Below are 21025 nucleotides of genomic sequence, written 5' to 3'. Positions count from 1 at the left end.
CAGTTCGTTAAAACTTTGCTCTATCTTGAATAAAAAGCTGATTCCCTGCGAATCCTATTGGGAACCTACTGAATTCACCATGATACTTAGATTCCGTTCTTTTAAATGTTGCTATATATTGAAAAGCACACTCATACAAGCATGTCCCATTGGGAACTCACTGAATTTGCCTAGAAATTTTGATTCCATTGGTGAAAATTTTTCTATATCCCAACCAGTCCAATTACTACCTCTGCGGCCTATTGGGAACTAACTGAATTCACCTAGTTACTGAGATTCGGCTCACCATATTTTGATAAATGTTTAAAAGTACACAATTACAAGAGCCTGCTCCTGGGAACTAACTAAATTCACAAAGAAACAGTGTTTCAGTTCGTTCAAATGTTGCTCTATCTTGAATAACATGCTTATTACATATGAATCCTATTGGGAACCTACTGAATTCACCATGATACTTAGATTCCGTTCTTTTAAATGTTGCTATATATTGAAAAGCACACTCATACAAGCATGTCCCATTGGGAACTCACTGAATTTGCCTAGAAATTTTGATTCCATTGGTGAAAATTTTTCTATATCCCGAACAGTCCACTCCTTACTACTGACCCCTATTGGGAAGAAATTGAATTCACCAAGTTACTGAGATTCGGCTCAACAAATTTGGATAAATCTTTAAAAGTATACATATTACAAAGCCTGCTACTGGGAACAAACTGAATTCACAAAGACACAGTGTTTCAGTTCGTTAAAACGTTGCTCTATCTTGAATAACAAGCTTATTACTTGCGAATCCTATTGGGAACCTACTGAAATAACCATGATACTTAGATTCCGTTCCTTAAACTCTTGCTATATATTGTTAACACACTCATTCAAGCATGTCTCATTGGGAACTTACTGAATTCGCCTAGAAATTTTGATTTATTCGTGAAAAATTTTCTATATCGCGAACAGTCCACTTATTACTACTGCGGCCTTTTGGGTCTAACCGAATTCACCAAGTTACAGAGATTCGACTCACAAAATTTTGATAAATCTTTAAAAGTACACATATTACAAGAGCCTTCTACTGGGACCTAACTGAATGAACAAAGATACAGTGTTTCAGTTCTTTAAAACTTTGCTCTACCATGAATAACAAGCTTATTTCATGTGAATCCTATTGGGAACCTACTGAATTCACCATGATACTTAGATTCCTCTCCGTAAAATGTTGCTAGATATTGAAAAGCACAATCATACAAGCATGTCCCATTGGTAACTGATTGACTTCGCCTAGAAATTTTGATTACATTCGGGAAAATTTTTCTATATCCCGACCAGTCCACTTAATACTATTGCGGCCTATTGGAAACTAACCGATTTCACCAAGTTACTGAGATTCCGCTCAAAAATTTGATAAATCTTTAAAAGTACACATATTAAAAGAGCCTGCTACTGGTAACTAACTGAATTCAAAAAGAAACAGTGTTTCAGTTCGTTAAAACGTTGCTCAGTCTTGAATAACAAGTTTATTACATGCGAATCCTATAGGGAACCTACTGAATTCACCATGATACTTAGATTCCGTTCCTTAAAATGTTGCTATATATTAAAGCACACTCATACAAGCATGTCCCATTGGGAACTCACTGAATTCGCCTAGAAATTTTGACTCCATTCGTGAAAATTTTTCTATATCCCGAACTTATTACTACTGAGCCCTATTGGAAAAAATTGAATTCACCAAGTTACCGAGATTCGGCTCAACAATTTTTGATAAATCTTTAAAAGTATACATATTACAAGAGCCTGCTACTGGGAACCAACTGAATGAACAAAGAAACAGTGTTTCATTTCGATAAAACCTTGCTCTATCTTGAATAACAAGCTTATTACTTGCGAATCCTATTGGGAACCTACTGAAATAACCATGATACTCCGATTCCGTTCCTTAAACTGTTGCTATATATTGTTAACACACTCATACAAGCATGTCCCATTGGGAACTTACTGAATTCGCCTAGAAATTTTGATTTATTCGTAAAAAAATTTCTATATCGTGAACAGTCCACTTATTACTACTGCAGCCTATTGGGAACTAAGTGAATTCACAAAGTTACTGAGATTCATCTCAACAAATCTTGATAAATCTTTAAAAGTACACATGTTACAAGAGCCAGCTACTGGGAACTAACTGAATTCACAAAGAAACAGTGTTTCAGTTCGTTCAAACATTGCTCTATCTTGAATAACATGCTTATTACATGCGAATCCTTTTGAGAAACTACAGAATTCAACATGATACTTAGATTCCATTCCTTAATGTTGCTATATCTTGAAGCACACACTCACACAAGCATGTCCCTTTGGGAACTCACTGTATTCGAAGAGATATTTTGGTTCCATTCGTGAAATTTTTTCTATATCCCGAACAGTCCACTTATTACTACTGCGGCCTATAGGGAACTAACTCAATTCACCTAGTTACTGAGATTCGGCTCACCAATTTTGATAAATCTTTAAAAGTACACATATTACAAGAACGTGCTAATGGGGACTAACTTCATTCACAAAGAACCAGTGTTTCAATTCGTTAAATGTTGCTCTATCTTGTATAACAAGCTTATTGCATGCGAGTCCTATTGGGAACCTACTGTATTCACCAAGATACTTAGATTCCATTCGTTAAAATGTTGCTATATATTGAAAAGCACACTCATAGAAGAATGTCCCATTGGAACTCACTGAATTCGCCTAGAAATTTTGATTCTATTCGTGAAAATTTTTCTATATCCCGAACAGTCCACTTATTACTAATGCGGCCTAGTGAGAACTAACTGAATTCAAGAAGTTACTGAGATTCTGCCCACGATATTTTGATAATTCTTTAAAAGTACTCATATTACAAGTACGTGCTAAAGGGAACTATCTGAATTTACGAAGTAACAGTGTTTCAGTTCGTTAAAACGTTGCTCTATCTTGAATAACAAGCTTATTACTTGCGAATCCTATTGGGAACCTACTGTATTCACCATGATACTTAGATTCCGTTCCCTAAAATGTTGCTGTATATTGAAAAGCACACTCATACAAGCATGGTTCATTGGGAACTCACTGAATTCGCCTAGAAATTTTGATTCCATTCGTGACACTTTTTCTATATCCCGAACAGTCCACTTATTACCACTGCGGCCTATTGGGAACTAACTGAATTCACCAAGTTACTTAGATTCGGCTCAACAATTTTGTTAAATCTTTAAAAGTACACATATTACAAGAGCCTGCTACTGGGAAGTAACTGAATTCACAAAGAATCATTGTTTCTGTTCCTTAAAACGTTGCTCTATCTTGAATAACAAGCTTATTACAAGCGAATACTTTTGAGAAGCTACTGAATTCACCATGATACTTAGATTCCGTTCCTTAAACTGTTGCTATATCTTGAAGCACACACTCACACAAGCATGTCCCATTGGGAACTCACTGAATTCGAAGAGATATTTTGGTTCCATTCGTGAAATTTTTTCTATATCCCGAACAGTCCACTTATTACTACTGCGGCCTATATGGAACTAACTGAATTCACCAAGTTACTGAGATTTGGCTCACCAAATTTTAATAAATCTTTAAAAGTACACATATTACAAGAACCTGCTAATGGGAACTAACTTCATTCGAAGAACCAGTGTTTCAGTTCGTTAAAACGTTGCTTTATCTTGAATAACATGCTTATTACGTGCGAATCCTACTGGTAACCTACTGAATTCACGATGACACTTATATTCTGTTCATGAAAATGGTGCTATATAGTGAAAAGCACAAAGTACAAGCATGTCCCATTGGGAACTCAATGAATTCGCCTAGAAATTATGATTCAATTCGTGAAAATTTTTCGATATCCCATAGAGTCCACTTATTAGTACTGCGGCCTATTAGGAACTAACTGAATTCAAGAAGTTACTGAGATTCGGCTGAACAAATTTTGATAAATCTTTAAAAGTACACATATTACAAGAGCCTGCTACTGGGAACTAACTGAATTAAAAAAGAGACATTGTTTCTGTTCGTTAAAACGTTGCTCTATCTTGAATAACATGCTTATTACATCCGAATCCTTTTGAGAAACTACAGAATTCAACATGATACTTAGATTCCATTCCTTAATGTTGCTATATCTTGAAGCACACACTCACACAAGCATGTCTCTTTGGGAACTCACTGAATACGAAGAGACATTTTGGTTCCATTCGTGAAATTTTTTCTATATCCCGAACAGTCCACTTATTACTACTGCGGCCTATAGGGAACTAACTCAATTCACCAAGTTACTGAGATTTGGCTCACCAAATTTTTATATCTTTAAAAGTACACATATTACAAGAACCTGCTAATGAGAACTAACTTCATTCACAAAGAACCAGAGTTTCTGTTCGTTAAAACGTTGCTTTATCTTGAATAACATGCTTATTACGTGCGAATCCTACTGGTAACCTACTGAATTCACGATGACACTTATTTTCTGTTCGTTAAAATGTTCCTATATATAGAAAAGCACACTAATACAAGCATGTCCCTTTGGGAACTCACTGAATTCGTCTAGAAATTATGATTCCATTCGTGAAAATTTTTCTATATCCTGAAGAGTCCACTTATTACTACTGCGGCCTATTCGGAACTAACTGAATTCAAGAAGTTACTGAGATTCTGCTGAACAAATTTATATAAATCTTTAAAAGTACACATATTACAAAAGCCTGCTACTGGGATCTAATGGAATTCACAAAGAAACAGTGTTTCAGTTCATTAAAACGTTGCTCTATCTTGAATAACAAGCTTATTACATGCGAATCCTATTGGGAACCTACTGTATTCACCAAGATACTTAGATTCCGTTCGTTAAAATGTTGCTATATATTGAAAAGCACACTCATACAAGAATGTCCCATTGGAACTCACTGAATTCGCCTAGAAATTTTGATTCCATTCGTGAAAATTTTTCTATATCCCGAACAGTACACTTAATACTACTGAGGACTATTGGGGACTAACCGAATTCACCAACTTACTGACATTTGGCTCACCAAATTTTGATAAATATTTAAAAGCTCACAATTACAAGAGCCTGCTCCTGGGAACTAACTTAATTCACAAAGAAACAGTGTTTCAGTTCGTTAAACGTTGCTCTGTCTTGAAAAACAAGCTTATTACATGCGAATCCTATTGGGAACCTATTGAAATCACCATGATACTTAGATTCCGTTCCTTAAAATGTTGCTATATATTGAGAAGCACACTCATACAAACATTTCCCATTGGGAACTCACTGAATTCGCCTAGAAATTTTCATTCCATTCGTGACAATATTTCTATATCCCGAACAGTCCACTTATTACTACTGCGGCCTTTTGGGAACTAAGTGAATTCACAAAGTTACTGAAATTCATCTCACCAAATTTTGATAAATCATTAAAAGTACACATATTACAAGAGCCTGCTACAGGGAACTAACTGAATTCACAAAGAAACAGTGTTTCAGTTCGTTAAAACTTTGCTCTATCTTGAAAAACAAGCTATTACATGCGAATCCTACTGGGAACCTATAGAATTCACCATGATACTTAGATTCCATTCCGTAAAAAGTTGCAATATAATGAAAAGCACAATCATACAAGCATGTCCCATTGGGAACACACTGAATTCACCTAGAAATTTTGATTCCATTCCTGAAAATTTTCCTACATCCCGAACAGTCCACTTATTACTACTGAGCCCTATTGGGAAGAAAATGAATTCACAAAGTATCTGAGGTTCGGCTGAACAAATTTTGATAAATCTTTAAAAGTATATATATTACAAGAGCCTGCTACTGGGTACAAACTGAATTCACAAAGAAACAGTGTTTCAGTTCGTTAAAACGTTGCTCTATCTTGAATAACAAGCTTATTATATGCGAATCCTATTGGGAACCTACTGAATTCACCATGATACTTAGAATCCGTTTCTTATAATGTTATTATATATTGACAAGCACACTCATACGAGCATGTCCCATTGGGAACTCCATGAATTCGCCTAGAAATTTTGATTCCAATCGTGAAAATTTTTCTATATCCCGAACAGTCCACTTATTACTACTGCGGCCTATTGGGAACTAAGTGAATTTACATAGTTACTGAGATTCGGTTCACCAAATTTTGATAAATCTTTAAAAGTACACATATTACAAGAGCCTTCTACTGAGAACTAACTGAATTCACCAAGAAACAGAGTTTCAGTTCCTTAAAACGTTGCTCTATCTTGAATAACAAGCTTATTACTTGCGAATCCTATTGGGACCTATTGAATTCAACATGAAACTTAGATACTGTTCCTTAAAATGTTGCTATATATTGAAAAGCACACTCATACAAGCATGTCCCATTAGGAACTCCCTGAATTCGCCTAGAAATTTTGATTCCAATCCTGAAAATTTTTCTATATCCCGAAGAGTCCACTTATTACTACTGAGGCCTTTTGGGAACTAACTGAATTCACCCAGTTACTGAGATTCGGCTCACCAAATTTTTATAAATCTTTAAAAGTACACATATTACAAGAGCCTGCTACTGGGATCTAACTGAATTCACAAAGAAACAGTGTTTCAGTTCATTAAAACGTTGCTCTATCTTGAATAACAAACTTATTACATGGGAATCCTATTGGGAACCTACTGAATTCACCATGATACTTAGATTCTGTTCCTTAAAATGTAGCTCTATATTGAAAAGCACACTCATACAAGCATGTCCCATTGGGAACTCACTGAATTCGCATAGAAATTTTGATTCCATTCATGAACATTTTTCTATATCCTGAACAGTCCACTTAATACTACTGAGGCCTATTGGGAACTAACCGAATTCAGCAACTTACTGACATTAAGCTCACCAAATTTTGATAAATCTTTAAAAGCACACAATTACAAGAGCCTGCTACTGGGAACTAATGAATTCACAAAGAAACAGTGTTTCAGTTCGTTAAAACGTTGCTCTATCTTGAAAAACAAGCTTATTACATGCGAATCCTATTGGGAACATATTGAATTCACCATGATACTTAGATTCCGTTCCTTAAACTGTTGCTATATATTGAAAAGCACACTCATACTAGCATGTCCCATTGGGAACTCACGGAATTCGCCTAGAAATTTGGATTCCATTCATGAAAGTTTTTATATATCCCGAATAGTCCACGTATTACTACTGTGGCCTATTGGGAACTAATTGAATTCACCAAGTTCCTGAGATTCATTTCACCAAATTTTGATTAATCTTTAAAGTACACATATTACAAGAGCCTGCTACTGGGAACTAACTGAATTCACAAAGAAACAGTGGTTCAGTTCGTTAAAACGTTGCTCTATCTTGAATAACAAGCTTATTACTCGCGAATCCTTTTGGGACCTATTGAATTCAACATGATACTTAGATTCCGTTCCTTAAAATGTTGCTATATATTGAAAAGCACACTCATACAAGCATGTCCCATTGGGAACTCACTGATTCGCCTAGAAATTTTCATTACATTCGTGAAAATTTTTCTATATCCCGAACAGGCCACTTATTACTACTGCGGCCTATTGGGAACTACGTGAATTCACATAGTTACTGATATTCGGCTCACCAAATTTTGATAAATCTTTAAAAGTACACATATTACAAGAGCATCCTACTGGAAACTATCTGAATTCACCAAGAAACAGAGTTTCAGTTCGTTAAACGTTGCTCTATCTTGAATAACAAGCTTATTACTTTCGAATCCTATTGGGAACCTATTGAATTCACCATGATACTTAGATTCAATTCCTTAAAATGTTGCTATATATTGAAAAACACACTCATGCAAGCATGTCCCATTGGGAATTCACTGAATTCGCCTAGACATTTTGATTCCATTCGTGAAAATTTATCTATATCCCAAACAGTCCACGTATTACTGCTGGGGCCTATAGGGAACTTACCGAATTCAACAACTTACTGAGATTCGGCTCACCAAATTTTGATAAATCTTTAAAAGCACACAATTACAAGAGACTGCTACTGGGAACTAACTGAATTCACAAAGAAACAGTGTTTCAGTTCGTTAAAATGTTGTTGTATCTTGAATAACCAGCTGATTACATGCGAATCCTATTGGGAAAATACTGAATTCACCATGATACTTAGATTCCGTTCCTTAAAATGTTACTATATATTGAAAAGCGCACTAATAAAAGCATGTCCCATTGGGAACTCACTGAATACACATAGAAATTTTGATTCCATTCGTGAACATTTTTCTATATCCCGAACAGTCCACTTAATACTACTGAGGCCTATTGGGAACTAACCGAATTCACCAACTTACTGACATTCGGCTCACCAATTTTTGATAAATCTTTAAAAGCACAAAATTGCAAGAGCCTGCTACTGGGAACTAACTGAATTCACAAAGAAACAGTGTTTCAGTTCGTTAAAACGTTGCTCTATCTTGAATAACAAGCTTATAACATGCGAATCCTATGGGGAACCTACTGAATTCACCATAATACTTAGATTCCGTTCCTTAAACTGTTGCTATATATTGAAAAGCACACTCATACTAGCATGTCCCATTGGGAACTCACGGAATTCGCCTAGAAATTTGGATTCCATTCGTGAAAGTTTTTATATATCCCGAATAGTCCACGTATTACTACTGTGGCCTATTGGGAACTAATTGAATTCACCAAGTTCCTGAGATTCATTTCACCAAATTTTGATTAATCTTTAAAAGTACACATATTACAAGAGCCTGCTACTGGGAACTAACTGAATTCACAAAGAAACAGTGGTTCAGTTCGTTAAAACGTTGCTCTATCTTGAATAACAAGCTTATTACTCGCGAATCCTTTTGGGACCTATTGAATTCAACATGATACTTAGATTCCGTTCCTTAAAATGTTGCTATATATTGAAAAGCACACTCATACAAGCATGTCCCATTGGGAACTCACTGATTCGCCTAGAAATTTTCATTACATTCGTGAAAATTTTTCTATATCCCGAACAGGCCACTTATTACTACTGCGGCCTATTGGGAACTACGTGAATTCACATAGTTACTGATATTCGGCTCACCAAATTTTGATAAATCTTTAAAAGTACACATATTACAAGAGCATCCTACTGGGAACTATCTGAATTCACCAAGAAACAGAGTTTCAGTTCGTTAAACGTTGCTCTATCTTGAATAACAAGCTTATTACTTTCGAATCCTATTGGGAACCTATTGAATTCACCATGATACTTAGATTCAATTCCTTAAAATGTTGCTATATATTGAAAAACACACTCATGCAAGCATGTCCCATTGGGAATTCACTGAATTCGCCTAGACATTTTGATTCCATTCGTGAAAATTTATCTATATCCCAAACAGTCCACGTATTACTGCTGGGGCCTATAGGGAACTTACCGAATTCAACAACTTACTGAGATTCGGCTCACCAAATTTTGATAAATCTTTAAAAGCACACAATTACAAGAGACTGCTACTGGGAACTAACTGAATTCACAAAGAAACAGTGTTTCAGTTCGTTAAAATGTTGTTGTATCTTGAATAACCAGCTGATTACATGCGAATCCTATTGGGAAAATACTGAATTCACCATGATACTTAGATTCCGTTCCTTAAAATGTTACTATATATTGAAAAGCGCACTAATACAAGCATGTCCCATTGGGAACTCACTGAATACACATAGAAATTTTGATTCCATTCGTGAACATTTTTCTATATCCCGAACAGTCCACTTAATACTACTGAGGCCTATTGGGAACTAACCGAATTCACCAACTTACTGACATTCGGCTCACCAATTTTTGATAAATCTTTAAAAGCACAAAATTGCAAGAGCCTGCTACTGGGAACTAACTGAATTCACAAAGAAACAGTGTTTCAGTTCGTTAAAACGTTGCTCTATCTTGAATAACAAGCTTATAACATGCGAATCCTATGGGGAACCTACTGAATTCACCATAATACTTAGATTCCGTTCCTTAAACTGTTGCTATATATTGAAAAGCACACTCATACTAGCATGTCCCATTGGGAACTCACGGAATTCGCCTAGAAATTTGGATTCCATTCGTGAAAGTTTTTATATATCCCGAATAGTCCACGTATTACTACTGTGGCCTATTGGGAACTAATTGAATTCACCAAGTTCCTGAGATTCATTTCACCAAATTTTGATTAATCTTTAAAAGTACACATATTACAAGAGCCTGCTACTGGGAACTAACTGAATTCACAAAGAAACAGTGGTTCAGTTCGTTAAAACGTTGCTCTATCTTGAATAACAAGCTTATTACTCGCGAATCCTTTTGGGACCTATTGAATTCAACATGATACTTAGATTCCGTTCCTTAAAATGTTGCTATATATTGAAAAGCACACTCATACAAGCATGTCCCATTGGGAACTCACTGAATTCGCCTAGAAATTTTGACTCCATTCGTGAAAATTTTTCTATATCCCGAACTTATTACTACTGAGCCCTATTGGAAAAAATTGAATTCACCAAGTTACTGAGATTCGGCTCAACAATTTTTGATAAATCTTTAAAAGTATACATATTACAAGAGCCTGCTACTGGGAACCAACTGAATGAACAAAGAAACAGTGTTTCATTTCGATAAAACCTTGCTCTATCTTGAATAACAAGCTTATTACTTGCGAATCCTATTGGGAACCTACTGAAATAACCATGATACTCCGATTCCGTTCCTTAAACTGTTGCTATATATTGTTAACACACTCATACAAGCATGTCCCATTGGGAACTTACTGAATTCGCCTAGAAATTTTGATTTATTCGTAAAAAAATTTCTATATCGTGAACAGTCCACTTATTACTACTGCGGCCTATTGGGAACTAAGTGAATTCACAAAGTTACTGAGATTCATCTCAACAAATCTTGATAAATCTTTAAAAGTACACATATTACAAGAGCCAGCTACTGGGAACTAACTGAATTCACAAAGAAACAGTGTTTCAGTTCGTTCAAACATTGCTCTATCTTGAATAACATGCTTATTACATGCGAATCCTTTTGAGAAACTACAGAATTCAACATGATACTTAGATTCCATTCCTTAATGTTGCTATATCTTGAAGCACACACTCACACAAGCATGTCCCTTTGGGAACTCACTGTATTCGAAGAGATATTTTGGTTCCATTCGTGAAATTTTTTCTATATCCCGAACAGTCCACTTATTACTACTGCGGCCTATAGGGAACTAACTCAATTCACCTAGTTACTGAGATTCGGCTCACCAATTTTGATAAATCTTTAAAAGTACACATATTACAAGAACGTGCTAATGGGGACTAACTTCATTCACAAAGAACCAGTGTTTCAATTCGTTAAATGTTGCTCTATCTTGTATAACAAGCTTATTGCATGCGAGTCCTATTGGGAACCTACTGTATTCACCAAGATACTTAGATTCCATTCGTTAAAATGTTGCTATATATTGAAAAGCACACTCATACAAGAATGTCCCATTGGAACTCACTGAATTCGCCTAGAAATTTTGATTCTATTCGTGAAAATTTTTCTATATCCCGAACAGTCCACTTATTACTAATGCGGCCTAGTGAGAACTAACTGAATTCAAGAAGTTACTGAGATTCTGCCCACGATATTTTGATAGTTCTTTAAAAGTACTCATATTACAAGTACGTGCTAAAGGGAACTATCTGAATTTACGAAGTAACAGTGTTTCAGTTCGTTAAAACGTTGCTCTATCTTGAATAACAAGCTTATTACTTGCGAATCCTATTGGGAACCTACTGTATTCACCATGATACTTAGATTCCGTTCCCTAAAATGTTGCTGTATATTGAAAAGCACACTCATACAAGCATGGTTCATTGGGAACTCACTGAATTCGCCTAGAAATTTTGATTCCATTCGTGACACTTTTTCTATATCCCGAACAGTCCACTTATTACCACTGCGGCCTATTGGGAACTAACTGAATTCACCAAGTTACTTAGATTCGGCTCAACAATTTTGTTAAATCTTTAAAAGTACACATATTACAAGAGCCTGCTACTGGGAAGTAACTGAATTCACAAAGAAACATTGTTTCTGTTCCTTAAAACGTTGCTCTATCTTGAGTAACAAGCTTATTACAAGCGAATACTTTTGAGAAGCTACTGAATTCACCATGATACTTAGATTCCGTTCCTTAAACTGTTGCTATATCTTGAAGCACACACTCACACAAGCATGTCCCATTGGGAACTCACTGAATTCGAAGAGATATTTTGGTTCCATTCGTGAAATTTTTTCTATATCCCGAACAGTCCACTTATTACTACTGCGGCCTATATGGAACTAACTGAATTCACCAAGTTACTGAGATTTGGCTCACCAAATTTTAATAAATCTTTAAAAGTACACATATTACAAGAACCTGCTAATGGGAACTAACTTCATTCGAAGAACCAGTGTTTTAGTTCGTTAAAACGTTGCTTTATCTTGAATAACATGCTTATTACGTGCGAATCCTACTGGTAACCTACTGAATTCACGATGACACTTATATTCTGTTCATGAAAATGGTGCTATATAGTGAAAAGCACACAAGTACAAGCATGTCCCATTGGGAACTCAATGAATTCGCCTAGAAATTATGATTCAATTCGTGAAAATTTTTCGATATCCCATAGAGTCCACTTATTAGTACTGCGGCCTATTAGGAACTAACTGAATTCAAGAAGTTACTGAGATTCGGCTGAACAAATTTTGATAAATCTTTAAAAGTACACATATTACAAGAGCCTGCTACTGGGAACTAACTGAATTAAAAAAGAGACATTGTTTCTGTTCGTTAAAACGTTGCTCTATCTTGAATAACATGCTTATTACATCTGAATCCTTTTGAGAAACTACAGAATTCAACATGATACTTAGATTCCATTCCTTAATGTTGCTATATCTTGAAGCACACACTCACACAAGCATGTCTCTTTGGGAACTCACTGAATACGAAGAGACATTTTGGTTCCATTCGTGAAATTTTTTCTATATCCCGAACAGTCCACTTATTACTACTGCGGCCTATAGGGAACTAACTCAATTCACCAAGTTACTGAGATTTGGCTCACCAAACTTTTATATCTTTAAAAGTACACATATTACAAGAACCTGCTAATGAGAACTAACTTCATTCACAAAGAACCAGAGTTTCTGTTCGTTAAAACGTTGCTTTATCTTGAATAACATGCTTATTACGTGCGAATCCTACTGGTAACCTACTGAATTCACGATGACACTTATTTTCTGTTCGTTAAAATGGTGCTATATATTGAAAAGCACCCTAATACAAGCATGTCCCTTTGGGAACTCACTGAATTCGTCTAGAAATTATGATTCCATTCGTGAAAATTTTTCTATATCCTGAAGAGTCCACTTATTACTACTGCGGCCTATTCGGAACTAACTGAATTCAAGAAGTTACTGAGATTCTGCTGAACAAATTTATATAAATCTTTAAAAGTACACATATTACAAAAGCCTGCTACTGGGATCTAATGGAATTCACAAAGAAACAGTGTTTCAGTTCATTAAAACGTTGCTCTATCTTGAATAACAAGCTTATTACATGCGAATCCTATTGGGAACCTACTGTATTCACCAAGATACTTAGATTCCGTTCGTTAAAATGTTGCTATATATTGAAAAGCACACTCATACAAGAATGTCCCATTGGAACTCACTGAATTCGCCTAGAAATTTTGATTCCATTCGTGAAAATTTTTCTATATCCCGAACAGTACACTTAATACTACTGAGGACTATTGGGAACTAACCGAATTCACCAACTTACTGACATTTGGCTCACCAAATTTTGATAAATATTTAAAAGCTCACAATTACAAGAGCCTGCTCCTGGGAACTAACTTAATTCACAAAGAAACAGTGTTTCAGTTCGTTAAACGTTGCTCTATCTTGAAAAACAAGCTTATTACATGCGAATCCTATTGGGAACCTATTGAAATCACCATGATACTTAGATTCCGTTCCTTAAAATGTTGCTATATATTGAGAAGCACACTCATACAAACATTTCCCATTGGGAACTCACTGAATTCGCCTAGAAATTTTCATTCCATTCGTGACAATATTTCTATATCCCGAACAGTCCACTTATTACTACTGCGGCCTTTTGGGAACTAATTGAATTCACAAAGTTACTGAAATTCATCTCACCAAATTTTGATAAATCATTAAAAGTACACATATTACAAGAGCCTGCTACAGGGAACTAACTGAATTCACAAAGAAACAGTGTTTCAGTTCGTTAAAACGTTGCTCTATCTTGAAAAACAAGCTATTACATGCGAATCCTACTGGGAACCTATAGAATTCACCATGATACTTAGATTCCATTCCGTAAAATGTTGCAATATAATGAAAAGCACAATCATACAAGCATGTCCCATTGGGAACACACTGATTTCACCTAGAAATTTTGATTCCATTCCTGAAAATTTTCCTACATCCCGAACAGTCCACTTATTACTACTGAGCCCTATTGGGAAGAAAATGAATTCACAAAGTATCTGAGATTCGGCTGAACAAATTTTGATAAATCTTTAAAAGTATACATATTACAAGAGCCTGCTACTGGGTACAAACTGAATTCACAAAGAAACAGTGTTTCAGTTCGTTAAAACGTTGCTCTATCTTGAATAACAAGCTTATTATATGCGAATCCTATTGGGAACCTACTGAATTCACCATGATACTTAGAATCCGTTCCTTAAAATGTTGCTATATATTGAAAAGCACACTCATACAAGCAAGTCCCATTGGGAACTCCCTGAATTCGCATAGAAATTTTGATTCCAATCGTGAAAATTTTTCTATATCCCGAACAGTCCACTTATTACTACTGCGGCCTATTGGGAACTAAGTGAATTTACATAGTTACTGAGATTCGGCTCACCAAATTTTGATAAATCTTTAAAAGTACACATATTACAAGAGCCTTCTACTGAGAACTAACTGAATTCACCAAGAAACAGAGTTTCAGTTCGTTAAAACGTTGCTCTATCTTGAATAACAAGCTTATTATTTGCGAATCCTATTGGGACCTATTGAATTCAACATGATACTTACATACAGTTCCTTAAATGTTGCTATATATTGAAAAGCACACTCATACAAGCATGTCCCATTGGGAACTCCCTGAATTCGCCTAGAAATTTTGATTCCAATCCTGAAAATTTTTCTATATCCCGAAGAGTCCACTTATTACTACTGAGGCCTTTTGGGAACTAACTGAATTCACCCAGTTACTGAGATTCGGCTCACCAAATTTTTATAAATCTTTAAAAGTACACATATTACAAGAGCCTGCTACTGGGATCTAACTGAATTCACAATGAAACAGTGTTTCAGTTCATTAAAACGTTGCTCTATCTTGAATAACAAACTTATTACATGGGAATCCTATTGGGAACCTACTGAATTCACCATGATACTTAGATTCTGTTCCTTAAAATGTAGCTCTATATTGAAAAGCACACTCATACAAGCATGTCCCATTGGGAACTCACTGAATTCGCATAAAAATTTTGATTCCATTCATGAACATTTTTCTATATCCTGAACAGTCCACTTAATACTACTGAGGCCTATTGGGAACGAACCGAATTCAGCAACTTACTGACATTAAGCTCACCAAATTTTGATAAATCTTTAAAAGCACACAATTACAAGAGCCTGCTACTGGGAACTAATGAATTCACAAAGAAACAGTGTTTCAGTTCGTTAAAACGTTGCTCTATCTTGAAAAACAAGCTTATTACATGCGAATCCTATTGGGAACATATTGAATTCACCATGATACTTAGATTCCGTTCCTTAAAATGTTGCTATATATTGAAAAGCACACTCATACAAGCATGTCCCATTGGGAACTCACTGATTCGCCTGGAAATTTGGATTCCATTCGTGAAAATTTTTCTATATCCCGAACAGGCCACTTATTACTACTGCGGCCTATTGGGAACTACGTGAATTCACATAGTTACTGATATTCGGCTCACCAAATTTTGATAAATCTTTAAAAGTACACATATTACAAGAGCATCCTACTGGGAACTATCTGAATTCACCAAGAAACAGAGTTTCAGTTCGTTAAACGTTGCTCTATCTTGAATAACAAGCTTATTACTTTCGAATCCTATTGGGAACCTATTGAATTCACCATGATACTTAGATTCAATTCCTTAAAATGTTGCTATATATTGAAAAACACACTCATGCAAGCATGTCCCATTGGGAATTCACTGAATTCGCCTAGAAATTTTGATTCCATTCGTGAAAATTTTTCTATATCCCAAACAGTCCACGTATTACTGCTGGGGCCTATAGGGAACTTACCGAATTAAACAACTTACTGAGATTCGGCTCACCAAATTTTGATAAATCTTTAAAAGCACACAATTACAAGAGACTGCTACTGGGAACTAACTGAATTCACAAAGAAACAGTGTTTCAGTTCGTTAAAACGTTGTTGTATCTTGAATAACCAGCTGATTACATGCGAATCCTATTGGGAAAATACTGAATTCACCATGATACTTAGATTCCGTTCCTTAAAATGTTACTATATATTGAAAAGCGCACTAATACAAGCCTGTCCCATTGGGAACTCACTGAATACACATAGAAATTTTGATTCCATTCGTGAACATTTTTCTATATCCCGAACAGTCCACTTAATACTACTGAGGCCTATTGGGAACTAACCGAATTCACCAACTTACTGACATTCGGCTCACCAATTTTTGATAAATCTTTAAAAGCACAAAATTGCAAGAGCCTGCTACTGGGAACTAACTGAATTCACAAAGAAACAGTGTTTCAGTTCGTTAAAACGTTGCTCTATCTTGAATAACAAGCTTATAACATGCGAATCCTATGGGGAACCTACTGAATTCACCATAATACTTAGATTCCGTTCCTTAAACTGTTGCTATATATTGAAAAGCACACTCATACTAGCATGTCCCATTGGGAACTCACGGAATTCGCCTAGAAATTTGGATTCCATTCGTGAAAGTTTTTATATATCCCGAATAGTCCACGTATTACTACTGTGGCCTATTGGGAACTCACCGAATTCACCAAGTTACTGAGATTCGGATCAACAAATTTTGATAAATCCTTAAAAGTACACATATTACAATAGCCTGCTATTGGGAACTAACTGTATTCAAAAAGAAACAGTGTTTCAGTTCTTTAAAACGTTGCTCAACCTTGAATAACAAACTTATTACTTGCGGATCCTATTGGGAACCTACTGAATTAACCATGATACGTAGATTCCGTTCCTTAAAATGTTGCTATATATTAAAGCACACTCATACAAGCATGTGCCATTGGGAACTCACTGAAATCGCCTAGAAAATTTGATTCCATTCGTGAAAATTTTTCTATATCCCGAACTTATTACTACTGAGCCCTATTGGGAAGTAATTGAATTCACCAATTACTGAGATTCGGCTCAACAAATTTTGATAAATGTTTAAAAGTACACAATTACAAGAGCCTGCTACTGGGAACAAACTGAATTCACAAAGAAACAGTGTTTCAGTTCGTTAAAACGTTGCTCTATCTTGAATAACAAGCTTATTACTTGTGAATCCTATTGGGAACCTACTGAAATAACCATGATAATTAGATTCCGTTCCTTAAACTCTTGCTATATATTGTTAACACACTCATACAAGCATGTCCCATTGGGAACTTACTGAATTCGCCTAGAAATTTTGATTTATTCGTGAAATTTTTCTATATCGCGAACAGTCCACTTATTACTACTGTGGCCTATTGGGTCTAACCGAATTCACCAAGTTACAGAGTTTCGACTCACCAAATTTTGATAAATCTTTAAAAGTACACATATTACAAGAGCCTTCTACTGGGAACTAACTGAATGAACAAAGAAACAGTGTTTCAGTTCGTTAAAACTTTGCTCTATCTTGAATAACAAGCTTATTACATGCGAATCCTATTGGGAACCTACTGAATTCACCATGATACTTAGATTCCTCTCCGTAAAATGTTGCTAGATATTGAGAAGCACAATCATACAAGCATGTCCAATAGGGGACTGATTGACTTTGCCTAGAAATTTTGATCCCATTCGTCAAAATTTTTCTATATCCCGAACAGTCCACTTAATACTACTGCGGCTATTGGAAAGTAACCGATTTTACCAAGTTACTGAGATTCGGCTAACCAAATTTTGATAAATCTTAAAAGTACACAATTACAAGAGCCTGCTACTGGGAACTACCTGAATTCACAAAGAAACAGTGTTTCAGTTCGTTCAAACGTTGCTCTATCTTGAATAACAAGCTTATTACATGTGAATCCTATTGGGAACCTACTGAAATCACCATGATACTTAGATTCAGTTCCTTAAAATGTTGATATATATTGAAAAGCACACTCATACAAGCATGTCCCTTTGGAAACTCACTGAATTGGCCTAGAAATTTTGATACCATTCCTGAAATTTTTCTTATCCCCAACAGTCAACTTATTACTACTGCGGCCTATTGGGAACTAACCGAATTCACCAAATTACTGAGATTCGGCTCACCAAATTTTGATAAATCTTTAAAAGCACACAATTACAAGAGCCTGCTACTGGGAACTAACTGAATTCACAAAGATACAGTGTTTCAGTTCGTTAAAACGTTCCTGTCTCTTGAATAACAAGCGTATTACATGCCAATCCTATTGGGAACCCACTGAATTCACCATGATACTTAGATTCCGTTCCTTAAAATGTTGCTCTATATTGAAAAGCACACTCATACAAGCATGTCCCATTGGGAACTCACTGAATTCGCCTAGAAATTTTGATTCCATTTGTGAAAAATTTTCTATATCCCGAACAGTCCACTTATTACTACTGAGCCCTACTGGGAAGAAACTGAATTCACCAAGTTACTGAGATTCGGCTCACCAATTTTGTTAAATCTTTAAAAGTATACATATTACAAGAACCTGCTACTGGGAACTAACTTAATTCACAAAGAAACAGTGTTTCAGTTCGTTAAAACGTTACTCTAACTTGAATAACAAGCTTATTACTTCCTAATCCTATTTGGATCCTACTGAATTCACCATGATACTTAGATTCCGTTCCTTAAACTGTTGTTATATATTGAAAAGCACACTCATACAAGCATGTCCCATTGGGAACTCCCTGAATTCGCCTAGAAATTTTGATTCCATTGGTGAAAATTTTTCTATATCCCGAACATTCCACTTACTGCTACTGAGGCAGATTGGGAACTAACTGAATTCACCAAGTTACTGAGATTCGGCTCACCAAATTTTGATAAATCTTAAAAGTACACATATTACAAGAGCCTGCTACTGGGAACTAACTGAATTCACAAAGAAACAGTGTTTCAGTTCATTAAAACGTTGCTGTCTCTTGAATAACAAGCTTATTACATGCGAATCCTATTGGGAACCTATTGAATTCACCATGATACTTAGATTCCCTTCCTTAAAATGATGCTATATATTGAAAAGGACACTCGTACAAGCAAGTCCCATTGGGAACTCACTGAAATCGCCAAGAAATTTTGATTCCATTCCTGAAAATTTTTCAATATCTCGAATAGTCCACTTATTACTACTGCTGACTATTGGGAACTAACCGAATTCACCAAGTTACTGAGATTCGGCTCACCAAATTTTGATAAACTTTAAAGTACACATATTACAAGAGCCTGATACTGGGAACTAACTGAATTCACAAAGAAACACTGTTTCAGTTCGTGAAAAAGTTGCTCTATCTTGAATAACAAACTTATTACATGAGCATCCTATTGCGTACCTCCTGAATTCAACATGATACTTAGATTTCGTTCCTTAAAATATTGGTATATATTGAAAAGCACACTCATACAAGCATGTCCCATTGGGAACTCACTGAAGTAGCCCTGAAATTTTGATTCCATTCGTGAAATTTTTCTTATCCCAAACAGTCCACTTAATACTACTGCGGCCTATTGGGTACTAACCGATTTCACCAAGTTACTGAGATTCAGCTCAACAAATTTTGATAAATCCTTAAAAGTACTCATATTACAATAGCCTGCTATTGAGAACTAACTGAATTCAAAAAGAAACAGTGTTTCAATTCGTTAAAACGTTGCTAAATCTTGAATAACAAGCTTATTACATGCCAATCCTATTGGGAACCTACTGAATTCAACATGATACTTAGATTCCGTTACTTTAAATGTTGCTATATATTAAAGCACACTCATACAAGCATGTCCCATTGGGAACTCACTGAATTCGCCTAAAAATTTGATACCATTCGTGAAATTTTTCTTATCCCCAACAGTCCACTTATTACTACTGAGCCCTACTGGGAACTAACCGAATTAACCAATTTACCGATATTCGGCTCACCAAATTTTGATAAATCTTTAAAAGTACAGAAATACAAGAGCCTGCTACTGGGAACTAACGGAATTCACAAAGAAACAGTGTTTCAGTTCGTTAAAACGTTGCTGCATCTTAAATAACAAGCTTATTACATGTGAATCCTATTGGGAACCTACTGAATTCACCATGATACTTAGATTCCGTTCCTTAAAATGTTGCTATATATTGAAAAGCACACTCATACAAGCATGTCCCATTGGGAACTCACTGAATTCGCCTAGAAATTTTGACTCCATTCGTGAAAATTTTTCTATATCCCGAACAGTCCACTTATTACTACTGCGGACTATTGGGAACTAAGTGAATTCACAAAGTTACTGAGATTCATCTCAACAAATTTTGATAAATCTTTAAAAGTACACATATTACAAGAGCCTGCTACTGGGAACTAACTGAATTCAAAAGAAACAGTGTTTCAGTTCGTTAAAACGTTGCTCTATCTTGAATAACAATCTTATTACTTGCGAATC

This window comes from Rattus norvegicus, chromosome 7 (genome assembly GCF_021556685.1).
Source record: "Rattus norvegicus strain SHRSP/BbbUtx chromosome 7, alternate assembly SHRSP_T2T, whole genome shotgun sequence".
NCBI classification, from domain to species: Eukaryota; Metazoa; Chordata; class Mammalia; order Rodentia; family Muridae; genus Rattus; species Rattus norvegicus.
Note: the sequence above shows the minus strand (reverse complement) of the source record.